Below are 20,416 nucleotides of genomic sequence, written 5' to 3'. Positions count from 1 at the left end.
TCAATTTTGTTTTTTGTCCGTTATTGTTGTTAATGTGGGCTTACATTATTTTAAAATATGAATGTTTCGTTGCGAACAAGTTGTATTCATGACGGTTATTATTTGGTTTTCATTTCGGTGTTATTCGGAGGGAAAATAAAAGATTGTTTATGATAAAACGCACGAAACATTAGGAAAGATTTTTCAACAATTCTCATATTACTCTCCGAATTATCAATTTCTTTCATTATCCCATATTCTCGTGAATTTCATCTTGAATGTAAGGGAGATTCTGTTCTGCTTATTGCGTCTTTTATAGATATTTTGATATTATTCGCAAGTTACCGATGAAATTGGAAGTGGAGAATTATACATTTCCTCGCAATTTATTTTTATATTAGAGAACTGAGAGCGGATATCCCTCAAGTGGCATTCGTAATTGCGAACAAAGATTCTTGTAGGCAGAGCATGCTAATTTATGTTAAGTGTGTTCAGTGTATACTCACCACACGAAGTATTATGTAGAATGGTCTTATTTAAATGAAGAATTACTGGCGAATTCATTATTTATTACTTAATTCATAGAAGCAGACTGTATCAAAAGATTATCCCTGGCTTAGCAAAATCCCTTGTTCCACGTCTATGAAAACATCAGTTGTTCAAACATTAGGTCGCACGATAAAGTGTTTAGCATGATTCCCCGTTAGCGGCGGAGAGAGAACTCCGGAATACATCAACAATTTACTGCCACAAAGCATTGCAACCTCTTCTTAAAACCCTTTTGGTGTTAAAAGTGCGCCATTTAATTAAAATCTTATAGCGCTTTAACCTTATTCTGCCTCGCAAAATGGCCACTCTCTTAAATTTTAAACTAGTGTCTGACATTCAGCGCACTTAAACACAAAGGACTCTTCTCGAAGAGATTCTTGTGAAAATTTAAGACGCGTTTTTTTAAGGGAAAAGCGGGCCCACCAAATTGTCACTTCAAATTATGGTGGCTCGCATAAATTACCCCATTTGATGTCGGCGCGGCACGATTTACGTGTACTGCCTAGGTTCATGCCATGCGAGGCTCAGAACTTGAATAATAATTAATGTTTACGCATTTTTTCTGGCCAACAGACTTTTATTACACGCCTCATTATTACAAGTAAATATTTCGGAAACTCTTCGACCTATAAAAACAAGAAGTGTGTGATTATTTTTTTAAATATTAAATCGATACGACGGACATTGGGATGTTCGAGTTTGTTCTACAAAAAAGTGTCAATTGTTTGAAAAGCTCTCCAACCAAACTTAACCTACATTTTAGTCAATGATAAAAATTCAACTCTGCTGTCATCAGTTTTTAATAATTGACCATTATCGTGTCGGAACGACAAGATAAAATGATGTAAATTGAAATACATCGATAGAGAGATACTTAACGAACGTTTATGTATCCGTGTCAAATAATTCAGGTTTTTATTAATTAATTCGTAATTTTTTTGCTAGAAAGGCAAGAATAAATATTCCAACCTGTTCTATCCCCAACTGAATAATTTATAAACCTTCTGAAAAATGAGTCAGTGTTGTTTGCTTAATAAACAGCGGTTTACGCGGAATCAGGATCGATGGAACAATAGATTTTTCACTTTTTCATTTCATCGACATTTTTGTTTTTTTATTCCAATGCCGTTCACTCTTTTCTGTGTCCTCCATTCTTACAAAAGCCTGTGCAGACACCTCGAGAATCGATGGAAAGAGGGTTCTCAATATTTGATTAACACTTTTTCTTTTCGAATGTACCTACCATCATATTGATGGAACTATATTAAATAACTTCGTGTACATCACTATTTACATCATCAATGATCGTGCTAACCAGTTTCATGAAAACTTTTCCTATCTATTTGGTATCTGCTTTGACAAAAGCACGGTTAGGCTTAAATCGGTTTTTGGCGTGTTCATGTAAATAAAACGTTGTACACAAAGTTACATTGTTTTTTTTTATACATATGAATGGTTATTGTGGTTAGTTCGTATAACTATTATTGTGTAATTTTAAAACAAAAAGTCACTGTTTGATTACGCCTTGGCTGAAATAAGCCAAAGGTGATTAAAAAAGCAATATATTACTAATTTTAAAAATATGATTTAAGATTTTCACGGCCAAAAGTATTTTTGTAATTTGTTTTTGGGGTGTTATGCCATGTTGCGCTAACTCCTTTAGCCAACGTTTCGGACAACGTTACAGAGTTAGCACAACATGGCATAACACCCCGAAAACAAATAACAAAAATTTTAAAAATACTTTTTTATTGTGATTTATCAATTTACCCGGCCAAAAAACAAAGAATGATAAATGGTATCCGGGGTATAAAAATATAAGAAACTGAATATGGAGAACTGAGAGTATCAGTATCCCGCACCCATATCGTAAATCAAGATCAATTACTCTGGCCGGGAAAATTGCCCAAATTTGTGTCCCACATACATAGCCGAATTAGTTCCACGTTACTGCTGAGGGCTGATTCTGAAGACCGCGATTGTAAGCAGTAAGCCGCAAGCGCAAGATGGAGAAACCATGGAAATGGCGCGTGTTTAGTAAGATATTACCAATAATATATCTTACATCAGAGTTTCTCGGACTTATTTAGGTTTCCGTCCATTTTTCAAAAACTTACACGGTTCACCGACCTCCTTTTAATGATTTCTTCAGCCCTTTCATGTAATTCGGAAAATAATTACTTTGACATATTGCTTTAGAAAAACATGTTTCGGGGATTTTCGACCAGCTTTTAATTCATATATATTTAAAATAAACAAAAATTAATTATCATATCTGCTTTCTTAAAGACCTCTTATTTAAGAAATATATGCATTTTGAAATATATTATGAGGGCATTTTCGCCAAAGTTTGTAAGCTGCGTTTTTGTCATGACCCACGATTTTGATTGTTTTTTTTTCATAGTTATTGTATTGTAGAATATTTCTAAATAATTGAATTTTTAACACACAAATTTACTAATTTACTTTTAATCAGTAAGATACAACTGTCGAAATGTATATATTTTTTTAAATTAATTAATTAGATCAAAAGGAATAATAATAACATTTTTTTTAAATATTTATGTTGAGAGATCAGTAGGATTTATAGGCCCTGTTAGGAGTTGAACCCTCTGATATAAAAAAAAATCTGGAGTCGGTGAATTTGATCTCTGGTGAGTTGACGTGTTGTTTTTGTATTATTTTGTATTTATTTTGCTTATATAATGCACTTGCATAATGTTGATTAACTAGATGATCATTTGTGGAAAAGTGTTTGGAAGGGTTTAGTTTTTCCAATGGGGAAGATTTAACCCGGACATAAAGTCGGAAAATTAAACATTTATTTGCCAATAGATAAATTTTACATATTATCATCCAGTAATTTGGTATTTATTTTATTACGTAACGTAAATAACGGAGTGGAAAAGTATAAAAATGAAATTTAATGTACAAATTTTGGCGAAAATCATGAACGGTTAATTTTTTAATGATTTTTACGAAAATGTATGCCTATTACGGTCCTGCCACTGAGAGCACTATTGTAATCTCTCTTGCGTGCGTTGTCAGCTGATTTGCACTTTTTGTTTTTTTATTGCACATTATTATTATTATCTTTTTTATGTGTTATACCTGGATATCTCTAGCGGCAGCGTCCCTGGTGGGCATTGAGAATCGCTGTGTACGAGCATTAATCCAATGCTTAGATTTGTCACAGTGTTCGGAATAAGGCCGTCGGAACGGCTTGCAGAAACCACGAGAAGTAAAGGCCGTACATTACTCGCGGCCGGGGCGGGCGGGGAATAAGAAGGAGAAAGCGGCGGTATTCGCGAGCAGGGCTAACTTTACACGGCGGGATATTAGGGATCATAGCTTGCGAATAGTTCCGATAGTTGCCGGTCGCCTGTGGCTCCGCCCGCTCCGTAGGGATTATTATTTTAAATTAACGGATTACCCCGACGAGGAGATTAAATTATATCGGATCGCTAATTTGATTTTCCTCTGGGGTGATAAAAAAGGGGAATGAGAAGCTTTCCGTGCGCCGTGTAAAAGTAAAAAATAATTGCTTATTGGAAGCAGAACTCTATCATAAATACAAGCGTTGAAAATTCTATAACAGTGAACTCTTTGGTCATTCAATTTTCAGTGTTTATGTATCTATGTTTAAGCCAGCGCAACTAGTTTTAGATTACAACGTCAATTTACCTGTAAAAAATATGTCAAATTTATATTTTGTTCGATGAGAAATAAAGATTTGGAAAAAAAAGTGTTTGAATCTCGGGCAAAGCGGGGTAGCTAAGTCAGTAAATTTGTATTACATCGTCGTCTTAGTATTAAGAGGACAACCAAAAGAGAGAAAATAACATAACATACTAATCTTGTAGTAACAAAAGATCAAAAGATTGCTTTTTTCAAAGCAAATTCTTTTTAGCGGTCAAAAATGAAATGAACACCGTTAATAAGATCACTTACTATTCGGAATAACGAAGAAAATGTCGCGTATGCCATTGCAACTTGGGTTGATGAATAATTTTAGATCCTAGACGGATACCTTTTATAGTTACTGGGCGAGAATCGGCTTTGAGGCAGAGCTTTAGAAACAAAGCACCGACAAATAACAATAACATCTATCATGCAAAGCATTACAATAAAGCAGTACAATAAAAAACAACTTTTCAAGACAGCGGTTTCAAATTTAAATTAAACTGTGGGTTCTATTGGTTGATTGAGGAACAAATGCCTATTTTTAATAAAAATATATTATTGAGATTTTTTGTCTACCACGTTAATATAATGTCCCAGAGATTGAAAAAATATTAAATTTAACTTATTGACCTACACTTTTTACACCTAGCATGATTAATATACTTTAGTTAACAGGTAGAACATATAAACCATTTAATAAAATGTTCAGTGTTCCCCTTTCATTTTAATTTGCCAATAAAATCTTGAAACAAATTATCTAAAATCATATTTCATTCCCGCGACAGGTTTCGCAGAAGAAAAATCTGTCAGAAAGAGTTCGTTGGAACTCAAGATTTTTACAAAAACTTTGCAGACTTGAGTTAAAACTTTCCTCCAAAAAAAATTATAGCTAAAGGACAATGTAACAGTCCTTTGATATCAATGAAAGTACGAAATACATTTGTTTTTTTCATTATTAGAGAGTCGTGTAATTTCTACACCCGCTATATCAACTTTCATTGATTTGGAGAAAACCGCAAAAAACTGTCACATCTCTAGCGTACATAACTAATTCCATTACAATTTTTTATATAATGTATTGGAGTAATAAAATTTCGAAAAGCATTTATTTTTCTATATATGTCTATCAATAATTAAGTAATTTCGATAAATAAAATGGATAAAGCGGATTTTGATACTCACTTCGTGATATAGAGGCTTTTGAAAGTCAACTGAGCCGACATGGTGGGTTTAGAAACACCCGCTTAGATCATTTTGACACACGAGCGTGGCGTCAGAGCGGCGGCCATATTGTATTTTGGCAAAATAACTGCTTGTGATTGGTTGAATCCGATATAGCGGGTTTTGATAGTAACTAACTATTCTATCGGTATTACAATGGAAGATGCTCTGAGGAACTAGCGTCATTGATCCCTTCCGCACCGGTGCGTAGTCGGGATACACGCCAAACGCGCGCCCAACATTTGTACACGGTTGACATTTGTCACATGAGAACGGGTCGCTTCTACGATTCGTTCTTGAGTTCAACAGCTCGGCTGTGGAACGAACTGCCGGCCTCTGTGTTTCCTCCTTCCTACAACATGGGACTCTTCAAGACCCATGTTCACTCCTTCCTCTCCACAAAAAGACCCTCCACACAGCATCCCCAAAGATGACATAGGCCCTGAGGGAAATTATTTTCTTCAGGGCCTCCTGTGTGGAGTTAATATTAAAAAAAAAATAAAAAAAACTTTCTGTATGATATAGCGGATTTTGGTTTCTCACTCGCAGTTTTAACATGGTTTTTGGTGATAAGGAGGGTTTTGAAACTCAATTTTAGGCTCCTCTTGTTGCTCGCAAAAATGTGAATAAGATGTCATACTCAGATCATTTTGTCAAAAAATCGGATATAGCGGGTATAGAAATTGTAGGATTCAGATACTCTTTTTGGAATATTTTTCAGTTGTTTCAGGCGATTCGTTCTTTTTTTTATAAATACACGAAATGTCAATATGAAAGAATTTTTATGGAATAAAAAATGAGTTCTTAGCCATATAATGCAGAAACACAAGTTTTACTTTAATATTTGGAGTACATTTAGTTTTGAACACGAGTAAACTCGGCGTCAATATTATGTTTGTTTCAATAAACGTCCCTCCATCATAGTGCGCTTGTAAAACAGACATATCATTCAATATACACGTATATTGCGATATGCTTAGTGTGGCAAAATTCTACTGTGTTTCTTTAATAAAATACGTTCACGATTATCGTTAACACTAATGGTCATCCCTTCAATATCTTACCATCCGCGCCGTGATGTCAGAACATGGATTTTTTGCAGCTGTATTAAACAGTTTTTTTTCTTTAATAATATCTAAATAGTCTAAAATAAAGTCGCTATCCGCGTCTGTCTGTTTGTGCGCTTGGTTCTTCGTAACTACGCAACGGATTTTGATAGGGTTTTCACTATCATTTAGAGAATTTCTTCCGGAACGTTAATATATACAAATCTTGCATATTAAATTAATAAAAAGTATAGAAAAGTCGATGTTTTATAATCAAGTCGTAAAAAAATATTTTCGGGCGCTTTCATTGCTAACGCTGACTAAACCTTATGAGATGCATCAAAATAATGTCCTACGGAATATATAAACAATTTTTAATCGGCCTTCAAAACATTATGATAAATAAATTTATTTAGCTGTTGTATTTGAGATTGTTGCCTTGACTGTGGTGTACCTTTAAAATCTCACGACAATCTTATATATACCTATACTATAATATTGTAGACTTGACTATCCTAAAACGGGATTTCCGTAGTTGGACGTCAAAGTTTATATATTTTCTAAATTGTCTTACTTAATAAAATAAAAATATAGTACTATATTTTTATGCTCTGTTATAGTGTAAAATTCCGAACGGTTTTGTGAAACTCTACAGTGACAATTTAACATAACGTTAAAAAGTGATAGAAAGTCATAAAAAGCTATGAAAAAAACCTGTAAACCTATTTAACCTGTTTTTTTTTCATCACTTATCATGACTTTATATTACTTTTCAAAGTGTGTTGATTTTTCCACGTGTTGAGTTATCCGGTTACCTGCCGAAATTAAAAATTAAACGGTTCATGAATTCTTCTATCTGCACGGACAGACTGAACAACAGCAACGCGTGTCGGGGTACACCTAATAAAAAATAAAAATAGAGGTGTATCGATATTATGTTTGCAAGCCGTTGTGTCGCTTGGATGTTGTATGTTATGTTTCCTAGACATATTATGACCAGAGGGATTATCTATTATTTTATGAGTTTAAGTATACAGAGTCGTATCGTGTGTGGGGCTGCGAAACTCCAGAAAAGTATCTATAATCCGGGTACCGGGACTAAAGCAGGCGGGACGTGCCCAGGAACGTAATAAGCGGATACCAGTGACCGGGACTGGGGCGTTATAATAATAATATCCGAGTTCGTATCACCAGTACGTCTTTACAAGCGACTGCTGTTGTTGTTCTGACAAGAGAAATTCCACTCGCTCAAATGCAAACACTCGAACCGTACGATAGCAACTAAACTTGATAAAAATTCCTATTAGAAATGCAATCCCTTCAGTGCGAAGGAAAGACGACTTATTTGACGTATTTCATGAAAATCATTTACCACACGGAGGAAAATGAGTATTGCTGATTTATTAAAATCCTGTTAAAACGGAACTGTAAACCATTTCCTAATTAACTTTTAGTACATTTATAATATATCGGAAGCTGCGTTTATCCTGATATTATATAATGACTATAAGAAATGCGAAAATGCTGTAATTTTTATGAACACGTGTTTCAACGTCGCGATAAAACATTCGTGTTTTACTGAAAGTGTATTAGGAAACCTGTCAATTCATTCGTCAGAGGCTTTCAATCCCGTTTTTAACCGTATTACGAATAATTTAAAGATATTCTTAAAATAAATTTGCAATATTTTATATCCGTAAGTTTTCTCCATGCACTATTTGAATTTATTTTTCGTGAGAGGCTTTTATCTTATTTGTAAGCGAAGTTTCAATCTCTCCTGTATTTATTTGCGGAAAATCTTTGACTTTTGTATAAAACCTTAGACACATAACGCTATATTATGCTCGTATAATTTGGGCGAGGCATAAACGTATTATATCTTGGGGTGACACACTACGCTATAATCTTCCTCAGTAGAGGGGGTCATATCAATTGGGTAACTTCCGCCGAATATCATTTCTTTGTATGGGATCTGTCACTTTGACAGATGACAGCCGCGTAATTACGGCGATCCGTAAATTGTTCTGTCCCGACTGTTCTGAGGGGGTCGCATAATTTTCAAATATCGCCTGGCTACCAGATCACAGCCCATATCGTCGCAACGCCAACACGTATAAAACATCATATTTTTATGTGTGACAGGTCTGTATGGGATTGTTTGGCGATGACTTTTAAAATTTACTTTATCTTTTAAAGATAACGCTTCCCTTATGATTTAAATTTTTGAAACGATGTTAACTAGTAGTTTTGCAAAAACTAGACTTCGCGTCAAAAAAAATGTTTCTAATATTCTCTATTCTTTAATTAATCAATACCAAAGTAAGGTAGTCGAATACCTACCTGCTTAGTTAATTAAATTAATTTTAATTCAAGTAGTATTTTGTGACACTTTTTAAAATTTCAAATATGGAATTATACAATTTATCCAAAGTACTAAAAAAAAAATTTTTTTCAATGATCGGAGACATGGTGGACAACATTAAAAATTATTATTAAAAACTCAATTTGGCAAAAATGTTAGTTAGCCTTTCTTAACCGACGTTATCAAATATCGAAATATTCCTTTCTATAAATATTTCCTAAATTGTATTATAAAGATACATCATATTATTATATCTGCCGTACCGACATTATAAAATGTTGATAATTAACTTTCTGAAATATTGGAAGAGAAGGACAAGGGTCACGCCCTTCCGCGAACGTTGAATTTAACTTTTAATTAGATCTGTAAGGGGATAAATTCATTTGGTTATTTAAAATTCAATTACCCAACTCTTCGCATGTGATTAGTTTGAGCGTATTTGTTTATTAGACTGTTTGCATTATTAGGAGCACAGAAAATCCAAAGGGTCTGCGCCGCCACTAGAGAATCCCATCCATTATTTATTTAAACGAACACCGTAAAAAGCTAACGAAGAATTACAAAGCGTCGCGTCGGGTCGGAGATTTTAGAAAATCTGAAACCTATACTTGGATACTTTCACTGACCGATTTGAAAGACTCGAGAAGATTACTCCAGGATGTGCACCGATTGGTGAATATTAAACATTGCTTAAACTGGTGTTGTGATCGGAAACATTAGTTAATCAGTTTGCGATATTTTACACAACAAATGTAGATAATATAATAATAATATTAGAAGAGTAGTAAAAAGACCCAAGATGTAAAATGAATTATGTACCATGTAAACATATTATTAAAAATAAAAAATAATTTAAAAAAAAAAAAAATAATAATAATAATGTGCCATGATTGATCCCTTCGGCACAGCCGGGAGACAGGCCAAACGTTTGCCCAACATTGGTGCACGATTGACATTTGCCACATGAACTCAACAGCTCGGCGATGGAATGAGTTCCCGACCGCTGTTTTTCCTCTCCTACAATATGGGTCTCTTCAAGATGCAAGTTCACTCCTTCTTTTCCTCAAAAAGATTAGAACTCAAATTGCTAACCGAGAGCCTTATCTTTCGACCATTGAGACCGATTAAAACATAATAAAAAAATGTTAATTTTGTTTAATAATAATTCTTGTAAAAGTCTATTTCTTGTAAATATTGTTAAGTAACATTGTATTCTTATACCTATATACATAAGATAACTCCTGGAGATATTATTTGAAAATACCCACCGCCTTGTTCTTGTTTACTATTCACGCTATAATCCTCGCAGTAACATTGACCCGAGTATGTTAATTTTAAGCCGAGAGATAATAATTAATCATTTATTCTTACCGCGAACACGTTCCAAAATACAGCGGGGAGACCTCGAATGCGTGTGATTTCACTTCAACTAGAAACGACTTCAAATTATTAGGTTGGCAACTTAAACACCCTTTAAATTATGCAGTGCCTACCTAATGATTTACTATACCAATTAAAAAACATGTATCCACTTTTTTGTATTTATGACCGTTACCGGTTTCAGCCTATAACGGCCATCTTCAAAATTTTCCTTAAACAATTTTACATATACAATTTTATATTTTTTTATATATATCTTCTCCCCATCTCTTTCCCTTCACCACTACATTCAACCTCACAGCATATCCCGATTGGCGATGTCATAGTCTCACTGCCTCCAGATGGCTCGGAGCAGTTAGGACTCTTGTGCGGTACTGACGTAAAAAACTAGCCGTCACGAGACACCTGTCTTCTGTGAACCATCGATATTGTTTTTTTTTTATTATTGAAAAGCGTGAAAATTAAAGTTAACAAATCTTCATATATTTAATAAAAAAACAATTGTCTTATTGTTTTTATAATAAAAACAAAGAAATACATTACAAATTAAAAATTCATCATACTTTAGAAAAGATCCATTGCTAATTTTAGTGAGAATGGAAGCAAATATACTGCACAGAGTTTTGGCGACCGGGCAGAATGAGCCAATGAGTCAAGAGGCTGGCTGAATGAAGCGTCGTTCCGTATAAGAGCGTGGTCCCGTTTCCATACGAGAGCGTCGTCCCGCTTCCGTGCAAGAGCGTCATCCCATATTGCCACGCTTGCAGTGCAAGAGTCGGTTTTTCCCTCTTAGGCGCGCCAAAAGATGTTTCACATCAAAAATAAAAAAAGAATTTTCATATAATCCGACCAAGATACATAGTCCTTTTAGAAAATTGTCTCACCGCGTAAAGGCAATTTTCCGCATATTCTTCAACACGCCATTTCGCCCTTTAGATTTCGTAACATTTACGGACCACGTAACATTAATAAATCGCGTAACATTTATAAACCTCATAACATTCATAAACATCGTAACATTCATAAACCTCGTAACATTCCTTCCGGCGTCAAATGTTTTAATTATCCGAGATCCGCAAGATGAGGCTTGCCAGTCAGCGGAGGTCGCTCCCGTCATTTGTGACTGGAAAATAATTAAATGTCCCGTGACAACCTGACGCGACGGACGAAATTAAAACAATATGCGCGATATCGTTTTTCGCGCTTTGAAGTGGACTGCCATTTGTGTCAAGATTAATGACTGGAGTCACCGGAGGGATGTTTCAGGATTCAGAACCTTTGAAATAATGAACTCATTTTTACGATTCATTTATGTAGCGTCATAATTTATTTTCATGATTTCGCGAATCATAGAAAGCATCGATGAACGCCTCTTTAAATATTATACAGTTAGGCCTAAATATTTGTACGCGTTTTACAGCGTTCCAAGAGCATTTTACTAATTATAATTATTTATTAATCTTAAGTTAGCTCACATCGTTGTTTGTGCTAATAATTTTAGAAAAGTATTCATGTATAAAAAATATAATTATTTGGCACATAATATATCTTTTAAAAATAATCATATTTTAAATCTCAATAATTTCATTCTGTATTTTCTTGTAAAGTTGGATGACCTTAAACATCAGAGATTTCGGAGTCTTTGATTTCTTCCTTGTGGGCAATCTGATTTTCTTTGCTTTTCTCGTCCCGTGTCCGTGTATCTCGTGATTTTCAAAGTGTGATTGAATATTAAACATTCTAATTTCGATTGTTGCTGCATGGATAGGTAAGTATAATGCGAGTCATATGAAATATTCCTGCGTAATGCGTAACATTATTCAAGTTCAATTAACTTTTAATTTTCAAATATAGAACTTCTTAACACATCAGACAAGCGATAAGGTAGGTACCAAAATTATTTTGTAAATTAAGGCGATGTCATACGTAGTAATGCAAAATCATGTGTTTTTTGTTTGAAAATTTAGTCGCTTAGAAATGTTTCAGATGCTTTAATTAAATACTGCGAGTAGAATACATCTTGGCCTTTGATATAATCGAGTATTTTTTACATAAGTCTTTTTATAAGCCCAGAAAAAAATAATGTATGAGGCCTATGAAAACTTCTTTAAAGTTCAAAATCTCCTAATTACGAACCCATTTTCGGTTATAATTTTATTGTTTAATGTGGAAAATTAAGTTATTTATATATAGATCTAAAAAAAATAATTATGCCTGAACATCCACAAAATAAAATAAAAGGCACTTTTTGGCCATGTTTTTTCTTGCATAAATCAAAACAGGTGGTTGGTGCTTACCGAGATTTTAAACCTTATCGCCATCTACGTAAGGGTTGTTATTGATAGCGGCTCATTTTAAAATATTACATGACGTAGTGCATCGCCTTAACAATTTTTTATTCGAAATACATGACGGGTTAGATGAATTAATAGAGTGAAGATGCGTTACTAATATGGCTAAATGTTTAGTTCGATTACTATGAACATAACGTGTCTTGTATTTTTAGAATGTCATTGGATAGAATTCGTAATTTTTCTCGATGGGTAAATTTCTTCCTTTGAATGTCAATGATTTTTTTTTTATTCTTTCATTTTCACAAATCCTACAATTATAATATCCCGTTACTTTTCACGGGTTTGCGCTAGTTTATAATATTAAGCTCATTTATATTAAAATCGTGAAGTTTTTGTCCTAAGAGAGATAAAAATTTCCTTGTTTCAAATAACCTTACAGTATTTGTATTCATCCGATTTCAATATAAGCGGATGATTTCGCTCGTGTAAGCATGGTGAACTTATGTTTTGTTTGTAAGAAACAAACAGCTTTTTTTATACAAAGATAAACATACACAAATAATTTTATACACCGGCGGATAAACAAGGTTAAACCAAAAAAGTTTCTTATGCTAATGTTGGTTACAGACTTTTTTAAATGGTTTTATTTTAGATTAAACTAACAAGAAGGTAAAGGGTAGAGGAAGATAGAATGGGGATAGGAGATACTCTTTCTACATTCTATAATCATGCATTCATTTGTGATCGTACGCATTACTACGATTGGATATTGTTGACTATATCTATATTATTAAATTGTGTGCTGTTATTGACCACATAACATGGAAAATTTAAGAATTTTTCTAATGTTAATAAATTCCGCTTTCAGGCAAATTAGATTTGTCGGGTATCGGTATCTGGATTCTTATAAAATTGGTTTATTTTTCAAGCAGAGCATTGAATCGACATTTTTATAGATTATTAAATTACTTGTTCAGAAGTTAAAATTAAAGAAACATGTTAAATAAACCATGCATCTCCCTTAAATATGTGTTCCTGCATTCCTCTACCCAATTACCTGTCCATTTCTGACAGTGTGGAGTACCTAAATTCAGTGACATTGCAACAATTTATTTATACATTTCAACGTGTCTGTTGAGAAAACGGTGCAGTGAACACGTTCCTTTAGTATGTTTAATTTGAGTCTATTACGGAAGTTTGTGCAGTGACGACCAGCATTGTCTCTCATGGAAATAATATCGATCGAAAAGAGCAATGGTAAGTCACAATCCTTTTCCAATTCTAACTATTAACCACAGCTATCCCAATAGTTGTGTCAAATATTGATAACTTTCCCCAATAAAACCACAAACTGATTCGCAATATACAAAATGCGATTCTAAGCGATGTTCACGTATCTATTTTCATTTTGTTCAGATTCATATAATTTTCATATTATTATTTAAAATATTCATATTTACAGTCCAAATGTCAAGAATGGAAGAACAAACACTTTTAAGTAAAAAAAGCATCATTTCCGTTTTTTTATTGTACGATATCTGGTAGGTTGATATTCGAAAAAATTGCATTTAGTATTTTTTATTCGAATTTCGCCGTTTTATTTGAATATTTGTAGACGTTTGAAACTGGATTATCTAAACTCATAACAAATGTTTTACAAGATATTGACTGCTGTTGTGAATCAGAGAGGTCTTTAATTTACAAGAATACAAGTTTTACATTCAGCTTGCTAGGGATAATTAATTTTTTTTTAAAGATTTTATTTCAGTGGGTCCCAAATGTGTCATTTTACATTAAATATAGGTATACGTACCTACCTAACAATTATGTGAAAATAAAAATATAATAAATTATAATTATTAGAAAAAACTTTTTTTAAGGTTATACCCATAAATATAATTACTAAAATGACATGTAAAATAATTAGGTCCCAATTTCCGAGTGGTTAGAGGTGTCGTCCCGATTGGACAGATCCTGGGTTCGATTTCCTGTTGAGATCGTTACTTTTTCTTTTTTTTCTGCGTCTTTTTGTTTCACGTTTCGTTTAGATTAAATCGTTTTATATTATTTTTCAATAAAGTAACAATCGAGCTTATAAAAATATTTGGCATTCCTTAAAAATATAGCGTCAAATTAAAAATATCGTTTTTGAAGGACGCCAGATAAACATTTCCTCTTGTTTCTGTATTTTTTATTATTTTAATTCGACACCCCATGTAGATCGAGACAGTAAAAATAACGTCCATTGTTCCAAAAAAGTTATCCTGAATTGCCAATATCCTCATAAATAATGTATTTTAATATCGCCACGTTTCGTAAAGCAGTGGTTATAACCTTGTTTGTACCATCTCCTACTTAAACGTTTCATAAATCTCCGATAAGCGAATTTCTAAAAAATATATATTAATGGCTACTTCGAATAAGAAATGCACTAAACCAACGCCAACGGTTCCCGAACATATTAACTGCACAGAAACTAGGTACAAAAAGGCTTTAATATTATATCTTTTAAGTCATGACCAATAAAATGTTAGTCTACTCATACTTACGTAAAAAAGTCAAATACGTAGAAAATTGGTATTTTTGTGAACTGAACTTTTTATATCCTCTTTTGTTTTCTATTTGTCATAAATATGAAACCTCTATCATATACTCTAATTATCCAACTAAAAAATTTCAATTTTTTAAAACATTTTTTATACAAATTATGATAATATTCATATATTGATGTTAGAGAAATTCGCAGAAAAATATTTAAAATCACTATTTTACTATATCTGTGGTTGAGTGGCATAATCCTAGGCTCTGGCCCTAGAGGTAGTGGTTTCGAAACCAATTATAAATCAATGTTTTTATCAGTCAACAACATAATGTAGGTCACTAGACTCGCTTTGTCGTCAGGATTTTTGATCTTCGTACCATTGACCTAATATAAATTTAGTACTCCTGAACAACTTACCTACAATAATGTTTGCGTGTAAAAGCCTTCAAGACGTGAATAAATAAATAAATATTTAATATTTAATGAAAGAATTAAAATAATTAAAATTCTCCGACTTAATATTTATGTTCAAAATCGTAATTGGTAGTATAGGCAGCCCTAATTTACTTAACCTCAATGAATTTCATGTACTTGAGCGAGTTACTCGTTCCAAAATAATGTTTAAATGTATCAATACCAGGGTTGAGCATTGAAAATACTCACTTATACCTAAATAACATGAAGTTAGTAATAGATAATCAGATGTGGCGGATCTATTTAACTGCAAGAAGGCTATAATATCATATATTTTCAATAAATATTAATTAAACCTAGAAAGTCTACTTAAAAGTTTTGCGTGTACCTGCATCTCTTACTTTAATATCATTATAGAGTTTCTGATCATTTTATACTTTCTGATGTCATTGTATTTGATTTATTGTTTATGGTATATTAATACCGTTGTTATTAAATAAATAGTCTGCAACACAGAACCCTAAAAACTGACTGGCAAACCCCAGTTCCATACCAAACATTTTCTTAACGATTTTTAATAAACATTGTTTTCTGTACCCATTCCTACATTAACGTGAAAGAAAAAAACATTCCAATAATATCGCTGGACATTTGACAGGTTTGTTTCCAAATATTTTCTATTTGCACTAGTCCCTATTTTCCCTAAATGGAGTAGGTAGGTATGTTTTGAAGCTGAAGGAATTGGTTTACGCATTATAAATTTTACGAAAACGTTTGTAAAATTTAATTTACTTTAATTTAATTTTAAAATGAAACCTTTAATATATATCAAACGCCGTTATATACGAAAAATTTGTATTTTTTTAGCTCAAATCACAAATATGTTGTACAATCCTGAAATATTAAACAATATGTAATGTAAAAATATATCATACCTGTTATGATTATGATTAGCACATTGCCCCCCGCATTGAGAAACACTGATTTAAAGTGGTTTTTTTTTATTTTTTATATTAACTCCACACAGGAGGCCCTGAAGAAAATAATTTCCCTCAGGGCCTATGTCATCTTTGGGGATGCTGTGTGGAGGGTCTTTTTGTGGAGAGGAAGGAGTGAACATGGGTCTTGAAGAGTCCCATGTTGTAGGAGGGAGGAAACACGGAGGCCGGCAGTTCATTCCACAGCCGAGCTGTTGAACTTAAGAACGAATCGTAGAAGCGGCCCGTTCTCATGTGACAAATGTCAACCATGTACAAATGTTGGGCGCGCGTTTGGCGTGTATCCCGACTACGCACCGGTGCCGAAGGGATCAATGACGCTAGTTCCTCAGAGCATCTTCCATTGTAATACCGATAGAATAAGGACAGCATACCTACCTGACGCCTGTGCTCTAAAGATTGCAGTACGTTTGTTAAGATTGGGGAATCTATCAAACGGACCGCCCGTTTCTGCACATAGTCAAGGGTTTAGATGTGTAATTTTCTTGCTACCTTTTTATGTAGTTTGATAAACTACCTTTAACATCTCCCAACAAATTAAAATAGTATGTCTGTTCCCGTTCTTGCGTGATTAAAAAATATATATTCTTTAAAAAATTGCATATTTTTTATCACTATTTAGATAATTGAGTGTGAACTGTAGGAACTAAATTTACTTCACTTTTAATATTTTTTCATTCGGTCGATAATCTCCCCCACCTTACTCTGTATGATAAAACTTTATATTTTATTCGTTTAAATATAACGGAGAGCGGTAAATTTATTCTGTAGATTCAATGAGAAAGATAAAAGAAAGAAGAATGCTCTTCCAAAAAGACGTCTGTCTTTTGATTTCAACAAAGGCAACAATATTGTTTGCAATTCCTTGCTTATTCAAATTTTGCTTTGACGTTTATTCTTTCGAAATAAATTACAATAATTTATTATGTAATATGTGATATTGATAACTTTATTCCAAAATACCTTACTTAATCAATATCAGAGAACATTATATATTATACGAGTACTTATTTATACACGAGGAAGATAAATTTGGCAGTTTGAAAATGTTTTTTTTTTTAATCTTCCAATAATAATAAATTTTAATTGCGAATACGATAGCCTAAGAAAGTCTTTCAGTGACAGCCAATTAATCTTGAGAAACTTATTCTGTACAAAAATAAAACCTTTTGTATCCAATGTTCTATGTACTTGATTATCTACATTCCGTTAAGGGGTTAGGGGTAGTCAGCTGCGTGAAAAAAATGAGTATTTTCATTAAATGAAATTTGCAGTAGTGTAATTTATTTTATAAAACAAAAATTACAAAGTTGTTATATTATGTTTTAACTTTATTTGATGAAAATTAAAATAAAATTATTTTTTTGTACTTCAAGTTATCACCATATTTGTTGGACTATGTTACGTACCGACAAAGTTAGTGACACTGTAATTCTGATATCACTTGAATGAAATTTATTTTGTTTATTGAAAGCATAAAAAAATAGTGCCTGGTTGAACGATTTTTTTTTATTGATTCTTCTATTTTTTTTTACAATAACAATAAACTAGCGCATTTTTCCTTGAAAATTCGTGAGTAAATTATCAGAGCCTTCCAATTTATTTATTTAAAAACCACTACAGGTACTAGATTAACTATTAAACTAATGATTTTTTGGTTTGATTGATTTCGGATGAAATATTAACATTGTTTTGATGGTCACGTCAAAGCCTAATTTTGGGACAGGGTCCAACAAATGTGGCAATAACTTGATCTACAACAAATATGTATATTTTTTAATTGTTGTCTATAACTTTTTATTATTTGTTTTGTAAGATAAATTAAACTCCTGTCAAAAAAAAATTAAATACTACGCCGCTGACTTCCCCTAACCCCCTAAGCCCGCCAAAGGCTGTTTTCGTTTGTATTACGGAAACACACAGACTCCATTCTGTATGTCATGTCGGTAGCAAGTAAGTAATACTATTAATTAGCGACATATATTAAATGGCCTACTTCCATCCGGATCATGAATTATTAATATCAACAAACGAACTTTACTCCAAAGCTTTAGATACATACATAATATAATATCAGCTCATAAGCTCAAGCCTTCCACATTTTACCCTTCACCCTTTCTCCTCCACATGCCGGGGCGTATCTGATAGCGGGTGGGTAACTTACTTAGGTAAGTAACTAAGTATTTAGCTCCACAGTCGAGATAAGTTATCCGATAATTTAGACGGAGGACTCCATCTTGCGTGAAGTCGTAAGTCTTCCGCTACGACACACCTAAACCCTGTATCTGACGCAGTTTTTCTCTCTCTCGAGTAACGAAATAATACACTTAAGCTCGCCCATAAAGATGGTCGGTTCGGGTCCTTTATTGGGGTTTTATTAAAATTTCCCCCCCTAAAAACGTCGAAATTCGCAAGTAAAACTGCGAGATACATTTCCCTGTTACTTTTTCGTTGCGGAACGATTGAATAATTTTGGAATTAAGCCAGTTTCGCAGTAGGCAAACATATATTTTATTCGATTTAAATAGCAAATCATCTGTAAGTATCCTATTCTGACTCATTACAAATAGTAACTGCCACGGCCGAATCGAGGCTACATTCAGAAATCGGTCAAAACCTGAAATCACATACATAGCCATCAAATAACTTGTAACCAACATGAACAAGTAATCATTTTTCTATCATAAAAAGGCAATAAAAATATTGATGACATGAAAATACGAATTTATGACTATTTTTTTTAATTAAATTCTAGCTAACCTAACTTAACATGTAACTATTTTTCGTTCTTCGTTCGTTAGCATATCGTTTTTGCTTACAAAGACATATTTGTGTGTTTTGCTAACATGTTTTCCCTCTCCGTGATTCCCAGACTATGCGACTAAAGCGTAACAATCTGAATCATCCCTTGGCGCCACTCTGCTTTCGTCAAATAGTTTTTCGCGACACGTCGATTAATAAACATCTCCTTTCTACCCCCTCCCACTCTCCCAGTCTCGCCACCCTCCCTTGTGTTGACGCCGCTGTCGCATTTGAAGATCATCTATTATTAACTTCCGTTTCTTTCTCCCCTTCCTGCCTGAGACATTGACTAAATAATAATAGAGGAAGAGTATTACAGAGACGTTAAGGCGATCAATTACCTATGGGATGAGACAGAATTTCGACGTTGCAATGAGGCAGTGTGGATCAATTTCGAATAAGCTTTATAAAATTTGATCAATTTCCAAGTTTCAACTGGATACCTAGATAGCAAGGAAAAATTCCTCATGAAGGCATTATCAAACCGTCAACTGTTTAAACTTGATAAAAAAAAATGGTTTGACTGCATCAACATATACTTACAACCGCCCTAATAACTTCGAGAAATGCCTATCATTTACGACCGACATTTATTTCGTATACCAACTGCCATATTGTCATCCGATTTCTGGGAAATGCAATATGTCCGCGTGTGTATGTGATTACAACCAAAAGTTGATAGGATGCATCGTCATCGACAACGAGTCTATCTGCCATGTTTCAGCGCGATCGGATGTCGGAAAGCGGGTTAATTTCCACCTCCAAGATTTGCATTCATTCATTCATGAAAACAAAAGTGAAAATCAAATGCATGTATTTAAGAATAGTAGGTTTGTTTACTAAAATTTTCAAGTAAGTATCTAAAATATTAGAAATATTGGACATTTAATGAATAAGTGCAAATACATAGAAAATAGCAACAAAATATATCTGAAAATCATCGGTAAAATATCAGTCTGTTGGTTTTGGATATGGCATTTCTTGAATTCTATTTCTGTTCAAGAATTATTATTTTTTTATTTATGGAGTAAAAGACAAACATTTCATAGAAGATTTTCGAACAAACTATATTCTTTTCTGTGTTCACTTGTGTGTGATAATGTATGTATAAGAAAAAATAAACTTCTAGCAACAATCTACACCAT

General features: G+C 33.3%; 1 protein-coding gene across 2 annotated transcripts in view; it reads left to right on the top strand.

Annotated features, from left to right (window-relative positions):
• The window catches only part of LOC149423727 (protein O-mannosyl-transferase Tmtc3-like), a 347,668-nt gene that overhangs the window by 111,612 nt on the left and 215,640 nt on the right, over positions 1-20,416 (top strand). The gene's annotated exons all lie outside the window — the stretch shown is intronic.

The sequence above is a fragment of the Hesperophylax consimilis genome, chromosome 5, assembly GCF_061612785.1.
Source record: "Hesperophylax consimilis isolate HC1 chromosome 5, BYU_Hcon_1.0, whole genome shotgun sequence".
Taxonomy (NCBI): Eukaryota; Metazoa; Arthropoda; class Insecta; order Trichoptera; family Limnephilidae; genus Hesperophylax; species Hesperophylax consimilis.
Note: the sequence above shows the minus strand (reverse complement) of the source record. Positions and strands in the feature narration are given on the sequence as shown.